Source organism: Trachurus trachurus (assembly GCF_905171665.1).
Source record: "Trachurus trachurus genome assembly, chromosome: 9".
In the NCBI taxonomy this organism is placed as follows: Eukaryota; Metazoa; Chordata; class Actinopteri; order Carangiformes; family Carangidae; genus Trachurus; species Trachurus trachurus.
The window spans coordinates 11,966,397-11,981,128 of NC_139895.1; the positions used below are offsets into that span (position 1 = coordinate 11,966,397).

A 14,732-nucleotide genomic window follows, 5' to 3' on the forward strand; every position below is an offset into this window, starting at 1 on the left:
CTTGTTTATTATGGTGTATATTTTTACCAGAAGAACAGATTTGATTTTTATGTCATTTACAGTCACAACACCACTGATCTTAGATTAAGACGATGATGCTTGATTTTTACATTTTCTGTTTTTCATTCTATGATTTTTTTCCCTCATAATTTCTTCTATCTATTTTAAGTATATTTTGGGGGATTTTTGCCTTTAATTGATAGTATAGTCGAGAGAGACAGGAAATGGGGAGGCAGAGAGAGGGGGAATGACTTGCAGCAAAGGGCCACCCGAGTCTGGATCTGGAGCCGGCTGCAGCGAGGACTGTAGCCTCTGCGGCACCATACCCACTGAACTAGGCACCTATTTTTTCCTCATTATTAAAGTTAACATTTCAAGAAAGGTACATAATGAGTCCTTGTTTCAAGATTGGTACTCTTTTCAGTTTAAACATTTGTAAAAAAAAAAAAAAAAAAAAAAAAAAAAATTCATTAAATCTCATTAAAACTGTAATACAGTATTAATATGTGATACACTTATAACACTCATCATTAACAGCTCTGCCAGTTTTCAAGCACATTTGGTTCCTATTAACTGACACAGTAGCTGAGTCTGGTTTACAGCAAACTTGATAATCCTGCTTTCATCAAAACAGACAAGTTTGGCAACTGCAGCAGCTGAACATGTCGGAGCATTTAGAGGCTGAACAGTCCTAAATGTTCTGTCTTGGTGGAGAGAAAAAGAAAAAAAATACAAGTTATGAGTTTGAATGCACTTCTACTCATCTTGTTGTGGAGTTATATATGATATAATATGCAAATCAGCAGCTCTAAAGGGGCTCATAAAATAGGCTACAGTGCTTAAACTATTCACTGTAAAATTGAGTTAGTGCTGTAATCAGTGAGGTCCAAGAGCATGGATCCATCCAACAATATTTTTTATATGTTTTGAGACATCAAGTGAGACATAAAGAGAGATGAGAGACTTTCCTTTGCTCAGATTGATCCTCACACTGGATCTTTCTAAAGGAGTGGGAAACCTTTGTCTGCTGGAGATCATCTTCCTCTTGTGATCTGGAAGGAGCAAAGTGTTGAGAAACTTTTCACTATGAAAAACCATACACTATGTAAACCATTTGAAACCAGAAAAGCTAAAGTATGGACTTCAGCTCCTTAACAGCCACCTGTCTGTCTGTCACACACACACCTGCATACACACACACACACACACGTGCAGTTCCAAGTTTCAGAACCTGCAGCAACAGATGCACGTCTGACTGAAACCAACACATCAGCACATTCACATGAACACGCTTACAGTATATGTGACTGTGAATAAAACATGCATCCGTTTTGCATCCGTTTCTGTAAATTAAACTGCATCGATAAGCCTTTGTGGAGGGAACAGAGAGGCCTCCACCTGATCAACTGGCTGCATAATGTACATGAGGAGGAGGAGGTGACGTCTCTGTAAATCTTGGGACTTTCCTCCTCTGTGTCTGCAGGAAACTGAAACTGGCGTCAAGAAGGTAGAAAACACACAAGAGCTGAGCAGTGGAGGTAAAACACACACACACACAAACAGACAAGAGGCCTAAAAATACAAGACAATATTATATTAATTAAGTTTGTATGAGACTAAGTCCATGGGTTGAATATCTCTTCCATAATAAGTTTAATGTATTTTTTATATGATATAAGATGTACACAATGCTTGTAATTATCATTTGATTTGTCATTTCAAAGAAACAATTAAAAAAGTATGATAAAAAAAAAGGTTGTCTGAGACTCTGACTCTCATACAAAAAGAGAATATCTTATATTATATGATGCACTTACACACTATTTACCAAGTAACTAAACTTTTCTGCCAATATTTTTGTTAGTTTTGAGCAAAAAATATCATGCATTTCCTGCAGGTTGCAGCTGCACAGATGTGAAGATTTGATGCTTTTATATGATGAATTGCAGTAATTTGAATTCATTAGTTGGACATAAGCAGCTGAGGTGTGTTGTGGTGATTTCCACTGTCGGTACAAACACTATTCTTAGAGATATGTACAACTTTTGTGTGGATGTTTCACTTATAATTTTTACCAACTAGGGGTCACAGTTGATCCAATAAACTTCAGGCCAAACGGCTTCGTCACGTGACCAGCCCGTTATCTCGCCTCTCCTCGTGCTGAGTGCTGCTGGAGCCGCTCTCGCTCTGCCTCAGTGTTTTGGGTGAATTAAGTTTTGAGAGAGAGTGAGTGAGAGGGAGGGGCGAGAGGAGAAACCAGAGGAGGGGAGGGGAGTAGTAAGTAGAGGGAGGGGAGGGGAGGCTGGGTAATGGGTGGTGGGAGGAGGCCGGGGAGGAAAACACTACAGTCCCTCGTTCCTCCTCGTAGTTGGGAGAGTTTTCTTTGCTTCTTGTTTATTCCCGGGGACGCAGCGCCGCTCCGAGCCAGGACGCACGGTAAGAAGAAGAAGAGGTTGAAGGAAAGAAAGAGGGATGTGGGAAGAGTGGAGGATGGGATTTGGGGGTCGGGGGGGGGGGGGTTAAAGGGAGTCAAGGTGAGGCTGAGTCGCGGGTCCAGAAGTTGAGATGGATTTTGGTGGAGAGAGAAAGAAGGAAGAGGTGGAGAGGAGAAAGAGAGAGAGAGAGAGAGAGAGAGAGAGGCGAACAGGAAGCTGCAGTGAGCGCTGTCTTCTTCTTATTCTTCTCCTCCTCGTGTCTCTGCCCTCCGGGGACTCTCTTCACTCCTCCACTAGAAAGTAGCGGAAAGACTGAGGAGCAGAGGCAGAGGGAGGCTGCTCCTGCTCAGACTGGGGCTGGGGCACTGCAAACCTCCGCTGCTCTCTGTTCCCCCTTTTTTTCTCCCCTCCTTCTTCTCTTTAAACCCAAAACTACGCACAACAACTCATTATAGGCGCTTCCGTTGTAGTTTGTGTTCGTGCGTAAAAACCCATTGTTTGATTACACAGTGAGTTCAGTTGTGCTCCTGCCACTGCAGTGTTGTCAAAACGTGTGACTTCATTTAGCCTGTTTTCTGTCTACTAACTGTCTCCTCCATAGCTTTAATGATGATGATGATGATGCTGCTTATGAAAACAGTTACTGCTCAGACACTGTATTTGTCTGTGAACTGTGCTGTATTGTCCTGATGTCACTGATGAGTCATGTACAGCAGGAGACAGACAAGTGAAGTAGCCCTGTGTTACTGATGATATAGATAATTTCCTGCTCATGACACTATTGATATTGACTAATGGTTGTTTTCATTATCGTTTGAGCTTAATCATTATGGGGTTTTTAATGATTAATCCTCCAGTCCTCCATTGGTTATACTACACTTAGGGCTGGAGCCAGTCCAACCATGGACAGGTCTCCAGATTTATACAGACAAACAGCTTCACATTTACACTTCAGAGTTGCTAATTAACCCTGATGTGCATGTTTTTGGATGAGGAAGCTGGAGATTATCAATCATTTAGGCGATAAACGGTTCCAAGATCAGTTTAATCAGTTTCTCATATAGTTCAAGGGGATGTTTTCATGTCTAGTTTTGTTTAACCAACAGTTCAAAACTCAAAGATGTTCAGACCACAGTGATGGAGAACAGAGAAAATCTGAAATCTTCCTATTAGAGAATTATTTTCTGGGCATTTTGCCCTCATTAAATCAGACAGAGGTTGGTACAGTATGACAGGAATTGGGGAGAGCGAGGATGAGGAAACATGCTGTAAATGGTCGTCCCATGGCCAAGAGTCAAACTGGCAAATAGTATTCTGCGCCAGAGCCCATATTATGGGAACTGCTGAAAGCAACCCCACTATTTGAGACTTTCTGCTTGAAAATAGATTAGTCGATGAATGGATTTGTTACAGAGTTGTCACTGTGGGAGCCTTGTTTTGGTGCTGATGATGGATGGTGCTGGACAGATAATTTATCTGACAACCTTTTCACGTTCATCCGAGTGTTTCTCCTCAGAGAAACTTACAGAGAAAATGAACTTAATTCTTAGAGAAAACGCAGCCACACTCATAGCAACATTTTTGCAGATACAGTAAGTCACAGTTTGAGTGTATCAGTAGATCATTAAACCTTAACAGCTCCGTTGGCTTTTATTGTGTTAATCTCAATCTCCCTGAGTGTAATTTGATCACAATAAGGCTACAGGAATACTTAGTGTGTGGTTGTGTGTTGTACAGATGAGATGGAAATTGAGAGATATATATAGAGTTTACAGTGTTGACCAGAGTCTGATGCCAACATCATTATGTTTCCACTGTTTATCCTGCAGGGAATGTGAATGTCTGTTGGAAATTTCATTGGATGAATTTCATGCAAAAAGAGCTCATAAAGCTGACAATGACTTTTATAGATATCCAGTTAATAGTTGGTAGGGAACATGTCTTTAAAGGGATAGTTCAACATTTTGGCAAATTGCCACAATCCCTATAGCTTTAGGAGTAGGTTTGTTACCTTTACTTGTCAGTGCAAGCTATTTTTAGAACGGCGGAGCAGAGCCGCGAGCTGCTCAGAGCTACGCTACGGAGGCTCATGGGATTTCTTGGTTTCCCTCATCAAACTCATCAAATACACAATCCAACAACTCCAAAACGCTCTGTAATAACGGAACGTTACGAGACAGAGTTGTTTTAGAGGTAAATGCAGAGACTGCTTGCTGAAAATCTGCCCCGGACGGGAACGCGCATCAACGGTTTTGCATGAATTTACCTCGAAAACAACTCCATCTTGTAACGTTCTGTTATTATCTCATAGTGTGGTGAATGTGTAGGTCACAATTTGTCCACCAGAGCGTTTTGGAGTTGTTGGATTGTGTATTTGATGAGTTTGATGAGGAAAACCAAGAAATCCCATTAGCCTCCCTCCATAGCGTATCTCTGAGCTGATCCGCAATTATGAAAATAGCTTGCACCGACAATCAATGACGATCAATGCACCAAAACTTGATGCGAGTCCATCCAATAGATGTTGATATATTTGGAGGATAAGTGAAAATGTTACCTGCTGGTGGTGCCAGCATAAAGGTCATTGAATTAACCTAAGAGAGTACTGTTAATCCTCTGGGGGACATGAATATCTGCAGATGCAATAAGTTTTGTGTCAGTGCATGAGATGGTTCAGTCAGAGCCAAGGCGTTGGACAGACAAGACTTTTCCCAGAGCTGTGCTGCTAAATCTGGATAAACAAATGGAAAAAGTAACAAAGATAGACAGAGGGTAAATATGACAAAGATACATGAGGTCAGAAGAGATGTGCTTTTAAACAAAATTAGAAACTTCCTCTCTTTCTAAAACTCAGCATGGACACTAACGAGCTCGGAAGGGGGCCATGGAAAGGTCAGTCCTTGAAATTGATCCCAATCAATAACTTTTTCCGCCAGCACTCAGATTAATTTACCGCAGGGCCAAAATCCAAGTTTGTGCCTCAGCTTGAAGGTCAGTGGTTGTTGGACTGATATGACTCTGCGTCTGCTGCAGGGGCAGAGTGGTTATGGTGAATGGAGGGAGATTATTAACCTTGAAAGGTCAATCAAAATGTCAGGGTGTTATCAGGTAAGATGAGAGGAGGGGCGGCTTTGTGGCCTGAGAGGTCAGGTGAATAATTCAGAGGTCGATTGTTCGGGCCTGTCAATCCAACGCTCGAAGCGCTGGTGCTGTTTTGTGCCCTTGTGTCTTAACTGCATCTCACTTTCTCATTGTTGCTTTGTTAATGTCCATCATCAGCAGGACAGAGGTCCAAGCTCACACCGGTACACACACCTCCGTTAACACAACCGCCAGAGCCAGAAATAATGTTTCTCAAAGTCAGATTTGAGTCAGAGAGAAATGACTTTCCAGTTTCACTCACAAAACCAGTGAAATTAATCAGTGATCCCCAGGGGAAAAACCTTCTGTTCAGTCAGCTGTCAGTCAGGCTGTCGCTGATTGTCCGCTCAGCCGAACATGTTGTGAATGACAAGTACAAAGGAACAATGAAATCTGATAAGTGGGAAATGACTAAACACGTGTCTGGACCCAGTTCAAGCTGGGCTTTTTTTTCTCCCCCTCCTCTTGCCAAACAGGAACAGTTGAAAAATGAAATGAAATTCAGTTTACATGTTCGGATGTTTGGACTGAAAAGGAGATTTATGTTGTAATTATCCATTGCTGGGGGCGACAAAAAACATTTTCAGTCAGGCGGAGGAACACATCCACGTGTCGGAAATGATGGAAAGTCTATAACGGCATCAGCATGTGCATTAAAATAGCTTGAAATAAGAATTTTATCATGACGTGAAACAAAAAAAAGACCTTTTCAGTGGCTCGTCTGTATAAATTAACGTTTATTAGCCCCTTTGTGTATGAGGTTGTGAGCTGAGGATTTGAATTAGCGGAAACAACAAACCAAAGCCAAAAAAACCCAAATATGGTCTTTGTGGTTCGGTGGCACAGAAAACTGTGAAGCTGAATGGGAAATTAGCACGCCCCAAAGTCAAAACCAAGAGCTGTGTATTAGCTCAGATGTATGATTGTGATCGTCTCATGGGTTATGAGGTATCTCTACCATTAAGCTGCTGCATCGACAGGGATGTTAAGGATAGCAGGCATCGCTAACCCTTTGTTTTTTGTACTGCTACTGCACTTCATCTTTTATAGTCTAAATCTACTTTAGAAAGATTTACTCCAGTTTAAATTGTTTAATAATAGTGTTCTTCGTTGTTTTGCAGATGATGAGGGTTCAACCTCTGAGGTATATAAATGTACAAAAAAAAAATGCCGATGTGCCGATCTGTCCCGTAGATATTGAAATTTGGTCTGTTGGTGGCGCTAGTGTGTTTTGTCAGTGAATCATTGAAGTCAGTATAGTTCATCCTCTGGGGAACATGAATATCTGCAGAAAGTTTCGTGTCAATCCATCCAGTGGTTGTTGAAATAGTTCAATCCGAATCTTTACTGAATCAGTTTTGCAGACGATGAACTTCTGTTCGTTATTTAATTCACTTGGTTCAATTTAGTCGATTTAACCAACTGGTTTATCCAGATAAAGTCTTGTTTTGATGTTTTCCATGCCTGTTGCCTATACATACATTATCAATACACAACCAAATACCTTCTTCAGTATCAATTCCCAATACAAACGTTACACAAGCAGCCAAAGACGTGACGTAGTTGAAAACTGATGATAAACTGACTGTGACACATTTTGGTCCTGAATATTTTGTAATACTTTGTAAAATCAGATTTGGTTGGTTTGGTTGGTTTTGACCCTCGGTGTGTGGTTTTGGACTTCCTTTTTATGTTTGTGCAGTGGAGGAGAACATCATGTGTAACAGGGATCATGGATGTTATTGTTCTGGATTTGATATAAAAAACCACATCAATGATTTCATAACGGAGGAGAAAGTCCGATACCGACCTGTGAATGTGATGTTTGGCTCAGGTTCTGGATACAGATCCAGCCTCAGCTAAAGGTTTATTCACCTCACATCACTGGCATGAATTGAGTCTTTTTTATCCCAAAACAAGCTTCTGACTGAACTCAAGTGAACCTCCTGTTACTTCTCTCCAGACCTTCTCCTTTTCCCACATTTCACTTTCAACCTTACAGTCCACTTCTCTTTCTTTCTGATCTGCACTGTAACATTATATCCACACATTTTCAGCCTTTCCACTCACCAATGACTCTTCTTCCAATTGAATCATCATGTACTGTAGCCTATCACTTAAATAGGACCTGAAACCAACACTGTTTTTTTCCCCTTCCTTGTACCAGTGCTGAAACAACATGTCAAGTCTGTTGTTCTGTTTTCTGATGTAGCTCCAACTTCATGTCCTTCCTTTGTCTTTCTGCAGTATTTTCTTCTCTTTTTCTTTTTGGCAACACCAACTGAGATGAAACATGTGGTGTGATGTTGCAAGTTAGCTGTTTATCTGATGTCGCTTTTGTGACATGAAGCCGTGTGAAACGTTTGGTCCATCAGATTTTCTCACTGATGGTACGTTGAGATTTCCTCCAGACGACTAATAGTCTAACATTAATGAGGGACTTTATTTTCCCACGGTTTTTCTTATGGCCCATCAACAGCGGTTTGCAACAATCTACAAAAAAAAACACTGGGTTTTTCTTCAACAACCTCAAACTGTACCCACCTTCTCTGCAGACCAAAGACCCTGAGGTTGAGGTATCACAGTATATGAGCTGCAGTGCAGAGGTGTGTGAAGTGTTAGTGGGTGAAACCTCTGTGGAGAGTGAAAGTCTTACACCTTTTTCTTTTTTTTTTTTTTCTTTTTTACAAAAAGTCACCAGTCAACAATGTCTGTTTTTTCTTTCTCACGGCCAACTGCTGCATTCAGCGGTTTAGTGACTTACCCATAAGCACACTGGGAGTCATCGACTGATAGTATCTCATGCTCTTGTTGTTGGGTTTGAAATGCCGAAAGAGTAACAACAACCTCACTGGATCCTTAAGATGTTAAGAGGAAATTTAGCCGTAAGCCGGTGATAAAACAAATTACTGACTGACATTGTAGTGATTAGGGAGAGCTCACTGTCACTGCTGCTTCCTGCAATTGTTGAGTCACTGTCACAGATTTTTTTGGCTGAAATCTAAGGGTGGGTGTGGTGAAACAACACAGCCGCACGATTTTAAGTGTTTGCATAATGAACCGCCGATGTGTTTGCAATCATTGGGTCAAAGAGACAGTCCGATTAATCCACTTTAAAGCTTGACCTTTCTGGCTGAGTCCTGTTTCTGTGCTACTGTGCTTCATTTCCTCCCCTGGTTTCCTCAGTACAGGGATATGAACTGTATTGGCCAATGATCTGAAGTGCTCAGTAACAACACAGGATGTAGTGTGTACTCCACAGGGAGGTGATGGCGAAGGCCTGCAACTAACTGTTTGTCAGAAAACAGATAAACCCCCCCCCCCCCCAAATATTCAGATTAAAAGCCAAAAATGGTCAAATGATCCTAAAAGTAGTTGCAGATTTACGTTCTGCTGTCTGGCGGATCAATGCACTGATGACTGATGATCACTGAGGGTTTTAAAAGTGACTCGACTGCTCAGAGTCAAGTTGTTCTAAGACTTACAGTGTGTATTGAAGCTATTGTTAGCCTGCAGCCTGATAACACAAGTACCTGTTGATGGAGACGCAACAGACGGAGGAATGCCGAGGAGCACTCCTAAAAAAGAAACTTGACTAGGAGTTTGTATTTTCAGGTTCTTTCCAATAGTGCCTGTCGATTTTTTCTACGAAGGCAACTTTCTGTGGATGGAACTTTTTATCCAGCAGCCAAAGAAGTCTTAACGAGACACAAAACAATCCAGAAAAATCCAAATCACTCTGTTTATGAAGCACATTTTACAACTAAAGTGCTGCACAATGAATAGAAATCAATACATATAGTGAAATCGCACCCAATCAGCAGAGCTCAGAGACCTCAAGGCGGTACAGATGGATGAAAGGGTAGAGATGTACTATGAAGAGGTTCAAAAACAAACACTTTTAACTCTAAAATAGACAGGAAGACAGTTAAGGGGGGAAAAGACGGCGAAGAACAGGAAGCCTGGTTCACTCCAACGTGTACGAGATAAAAGCCTGTATCACTTTCCCCAACTTCCTTAAGTGATTAAACAGATTTGATTATAGATAAAAGTGTCACAGTCGCTCAGAGTCACATAATTTATCTGCTACCGGTCCATATGAAAGACATCAGCACGATGCGATGCAGAATGAATGCAAAGAGAGAACAAAACGTCTCCTGTAGTTAATGTGTGTCTATATGTGAGAGCCCAGGAGCCTGTTGAATCTTAACTAACGTCTCTGATGGTTTTAACCTGAGACGACCTTAGTGTTTGCTCGAAGCTCTGTGTGTATTCAGAGAGAGAGAGAGAAAGCGAGAGATCCTTCTCCTCTACACACCTCTTTTTCTCTTCCTTTTCGAAAACAGACGTCACTAGACAGAAATACACTCGCACAGAGGAAACTGCAGGTTCTTTTTTCTGATTGGCTGAAGTTTGGAAACTATTACGTAACAGCACCACACAGTAGTTTGAAGCACTTGTACCCTCGTTGAAGTCAAACGCAACAATGTGTCACTGTGAGTAGTACACACATCTTGTCTTCTGGGCATGTGTGTGTGTGTGTTTTTCACGTCACTGTGCTGGTGTCATTTCGGATAAGATGAGATTTCAGAATATTGTTCTGTTCCATCACTATCTGACCGACTGTGTTTCAGCCTTTTATCAAAGATATGACAACTGTTCAGGCCCAGGACTCTGTGTTTATTAATTCTCACAGTTACATGTAGTAGAAGCGATTTAAGACTTAGTCTAATCTGGAGTTGAAGGTCTCTAACAGATATTTAAATGGCCTGATTAGACACTGAGGCAAAGTTACAGCATTTTAAAGAGAAACTATTAAGGATTTGTAGTTTAGCTATGCTACATTTACCCTTTACCCTAATTAAAGCAGAAGTAAGCGATCCGGTCGTTTTGGCTAACTTCTTGTCAGCCGATGGAGTTAGCAGCCCCCGCCCTCGTCATGGATCTATTGGTCCTCGTCCCTACGTCACCACATTCACGCGCATCCCTTGGCTGCACACACAGAGAGGACCGCCCCTTTATGCCATTCTCTCTCCTCATTGGATAAAGGTTGTAGGATACAAGGAAAGTTTTCTCCTCAGCTTACAGCAGAGCAGAGTGACTGGCAGACCCGTGTTTCGGACCAAACACTCTATATAAGTGATTCCCGTCGGAAGATATAACTATTTAAGACTTATATTAACACAAATATTCCGCTTACTTCTGCTTTAAATAGCTTTGGAGTAATTTGGATGGTTTAATAAATGGCTAAACTTGTTGTAAGGGGGAGAATGGAGGCTCTCTGCCTTCCACCTCTCTTGGCTGAAAACCAACCCTGCAAGATCGGGGCTGCAGGCTGAAGACATTAAGATATGTGTAGGTGACAATTTGTGGCTTGACAATGATTCTGTCAATCAATCGATAGATTAATTGACTAATAATCTTGCAGTTTTATCGTTAAAGCAAGAAACCATCACATTTTTAAACCATACAAACACAAAAAAAAGTTCCTCAGCCATTTAATTACACAGGCACCTGTCTACACACACACACACACACTGAGAGGACAAGGGTCTTTCTTTCAGCTGCAGAGAAGCAGTCTGCTCTGATAATAGAGCACTGTTCAGCCGAGAAACCAGAGATCACCGATCGGACAAGACGTCCATTCATCTGTGTGACCTCTGACCCCTGAGGTCCAGTCACAGGTGACTGTGACACTGGGAGACTGTTACACACCTTTGTCTGTGGTTGGAATAACATTGATTCCCCTGTTTGTTATAGCTGCTTCACTTTAAAGAGTAAACCGTGTGTGTGTGTGTGTGTGTGTGTGCGACAGAAAACTAGGACATGATTGGTAAAGGTGGTTGAAGTGAAACTGCACCATCTTCTGATTCAGCCTCGCTAACACACACTTTTCTTTCCACTGTGGTTTGGAACCGGTCGTGTCTGTATCTTCTGACCCAGTTAAAAAAACAGCAGCAGCTTCGTCTGAACCAAACCACTGATACATTTTAATTCAGAAGATCATGATGGTTTTTATGCCTCCGCCAACGTCAGAGCTGGAGACGTGTTGGCTGTCACATCCAACTCTACGATACAGAAAATTGGCACAAAAATTCACTTGGACTTAAAGATGAACAGATACTGATACTGATTATTGTTCATTTTGTGAAGAAAGGTCAAAAGTCACCGCTGTGGTGACTTCGCAAATCACAGTTGTGTGGCCTCTCAGGAATGTCTTTTAAAGGAACCTTTTTGAATTTGACACAAATGTCCATTTTTAGACTCGAGGAAATAGGCTACTGATCAGGTCAAAGGTTCAAAAGTCAAGGTCACAGTCAGCTCAAAAAACAATGTGAACACAGTATCTGAGTTTGAGTTTGAAATTGGCCCATTGCCATAATCCCTATAGTCATAGCAGTAGGTTCGTTACCTTTTATTGTTGGTGCAAGCTAGTTTTAGATTCATAGTGTGGTATTCACCACGCTATGAGATAATAATGGAACGTTACAAGACAGAGTTGTTTTCGAGGCAAATGCAGAGACTGCTTGCTGAAAATCTGGGAACATGCATCAGTGGTTTTGCATGAATTTGCCTCTAAAACAACTCGATCTCGTAATGTTACGTTATTATCTCACAGCGTGGTGAATGTGCAGGTCACAACTTTTCCACCAGAGTGTTTTGGAGTTGTTGGATTGTGTATTTGATGAGTTTGATGAGGGAAACCAAGAAATCATATTAGCCTCCGTAGCGTAGCTCTGAGCAGCTCACCGCTCTGCTCCGCCGTTCTAAAAATAGCTTGCACCGACAATTTGCCAAAATGTTGAACTATCACTTTAAGGGAATTTTTACAAATCTACATAGATTTTGTTGGTCAAACGTCAAAGTTCAGGGTTAGTGTGACCTCAGAGGACTCTTCTTACACCACAGTGAGGGAAACCACTGCACCACTGTGTTGCCCTCAGTCAGAACCACTTGTTAGACTTTCCAGTTCAGGATATCACCACTTTACAAACATCAGCGACCAGGAAGTTATCAGCCTCCATACAGACAAAGATGGAAACCAATTAGTAGCCTTGTGTCATCCATGTACAGACGTGACTCATGATTCCAGTCAGAAATCTTTCAATTGATTGTTTGTTTTACAGTGGAATACAGTAAATCCCATCTGACTGAAGGTGCCAGTATTTCCTTTGGCTTGTGTTCAGGATATAATGAAGTCCTGGAAAGAAAAAAAAAGCAGTGACGGGAACAACGTCGTAAAAAATCCAGCTTGCACATGCTGGATGGATCCAGTGAACTGAGAGGTTTAAAACTGGGCATTTAAAAACGTGTCTTTTTTTTTTTTTTTTTTACCATGAAACGATGTAAGTAATGTGAAAATAGTGATATACATTTGGTGTTTAGTGTTATTTTCAGGCTGTTTTACCAGATTTCTGCCATAAAAAAACAAAATTTGACCTGAGGACAAGAGGAGAGTTAACAACCTCTCACTCTACAGATGCATCTGTTTGCGAGCAGCCAGTGTGCGTCTATTAAAAGTGTAAAGGTTTCCACTGAGGCTGCTGCTGCTGCATATGTCCAGTAAAAAGAGTTCAGCTTTCCTAACTCAGGAACAGTTGACTCCTCGTAAAGAAGCTTCCTCTTTACAGTCGAGCTGTGCCAGGCTCGTAATTGATTGATTGACTGGAGACAGTCTGGTCTCTGAGGAGTTTCAGCTCTGCAGTAAAAATCTGAGAGTCGGAGCGGAGAGACGCTCACAAGGAGGCCGAAGGAAGAAGCTGAGCAGGGTTAAAGTGATAGTTCAACATTATGGCAAATTGGCCCATTGCCATAATCCCTATAGTCATAGCAGTAGGTTTGTTACCTTTAATTGTCGGTGCAAGCTATTTTTAGAACGGCGGAGCAGAGCCGCGAGCTGCTCAGAGCTACGCTACGGAGGCTAATGGGATTCCTTGGTTTCCCTCATCAAACTCATCAAATACACAATCCAACAACTCCAAAACGCTCTGGTGGACAAGTTGTGACCTGCACATTCACCACGCTATGAGATAATAACGGGACGTTACGAGACTGAGTTATTTTAGAGGTAAATACAGAGACTGTTTGCTGAAAAACTGTCCCCGACCAGGACGCGCATGGTTTTGCATGAATTTACCTCTAAAACAACTCACGTCTCGTAACGTCCTGTTATTATATCATAGCGTGGTGAATGTGCAGGTCACAACTTGTCCACCAGTGCGTTTTGGAGTTGTTGGATTGTGGGAAAACAAAAGAAAAATTCCAAGGCACTCTCTTAACTATAAAATGCCTTTATTAAATTATGGCATGGTCGAAATGACAATTAAAAACTCCGACGCGTTTCGGCGTCTAGCCTTCATCAGGGAGTCAAATGGAGTAGGACAGGAACAATGGTTCTTTTATACAAGTGTTTATCCAATGACAAGTGTCCACCTGGTTGCCACTTTCGACCATTCGACCATGCCATAATTTAATAAAGGCATTTATTGAGTGCCATTGACGTATATATACGTCAATCAAAATCCAACGCTTGAGTGCCATTGACGTATATATACGTCAAATGCAGTTTTCTGCGGCTGGTAAATGGGGACGCTGTTGCGCACACTGTGAGTAATTTTGGGGCTTCTGGGATGTGTAGAACGAAGAAGACTGTAGATCAGAGCAAGAAGTGAAGAGGAAGGAGAAGACGAGTGCGATCGGTACAGAGATAAAAAAGTTGGGAAAAGTTTCTATTTCTAGAGGAAAACGACGTGCAGAGCCTGGAACAAGTGTAACGTGGAGCTGCAGGAAGCTTAGCCACGGTGCTATTAGCATAGCTCCAGCATGAAGTGATCGGAGGAGGCAGGAAAGGTAAACTGATCTAGATGATCAGCACCGAAATGCCGAAGCGAAAGCGGATCGCGGAGTCAGTTTCACCAGTTGCTGTAAACCGACGTCGTGACGACGAACCGAGAGATCAGCGCGGTGCGTCGCTGCCGCGGCCGCGTCCAGCACAGAGGCTGAAGACGCCATGACATCTCCCTCCCTCCTTCAGAGACGAGGGGAAGCAGCAGGAGGAGAAGTAGGAGAGGGGAGGGGCAGAGAGGGGGAGGGGGGAGGAGGGGGTTAGGAGAGGGTGAGGGGGCAGCAACTGCAGGAGGAGTAGGAGAGCAGGCA

At 42.1% G+C, this 14,732-nt stretch overlaps 1 protein-coding gene across 3 annotated transcripts in view; it reads left to right on the forward strand.

The window, feature by feature from the left end:
- The first annotated feature begins 2,334 nt into the window (after positions 1-2,334).
- The window catches only part of LOC310991503 (phospholipid-transporting ATPase ID-like), a 49,777-nt gene continuing 37,379 nt past the window's right edge, over positions 2,335-14,732 (forward strand). For all 3 annotated transcript variants that reach the window (XR_014595630.1, XM_083979228.1, XM_083979229.1), the window contains exon 1: positions 2,335-2,436. The gene's annotated coding sequence lies outside the window, so the exon portion shown is untranslated. The remainder of the gene's footprint in view (positions 2,437-14,732) is intronic.